Below are 322 nucleotides of genomic sequence, written 5' to 3' on the forward strand. Positions count from 1 at the left end.
AGTTTAAATCACAGGCCAAACTCTCTAATATCATGGTCTGATAGTGGCAGGGGCTGCCATTTCCATACCCAAATTGTGGTGCCCCCCCCCATGCCTCCTTATTGGCTGAGAACCTCTCCCTCTCATCCCCAACAGCAGCAGCCTGGTTTGGCTGCACAAAGCTGTGCTGCAAGCTGGACAAGCCTTTGGGCTGGGATATACCCCCCTTCCCCCTGCTGGAGTCAGCTCATCCATAGTTTCATAGTTTCATAGTAGCTAGAGTCGGAAGGGACCTAGGTAGATCATCTAGTCCGACCCCCTGCCTTGGCAGGAAAGAGCACCG

Source organism: Crocodylus porosus, unplaced genomic scaffold (genome assembly GCF_001723895.1).
Source record: "Crocodylus porosus isolate Cpor-Errol unplaced genomic scaffold, CroPor_comp1, whole genome shotgun sequence".
In the NCBI taxonomy this organism is placed as follows: domain Eukaryota; kingdom Metazoa; phylum Chordata; order Crocodylia; family Crocodylidae; genus Crocodylus; species Crocodylus porosus.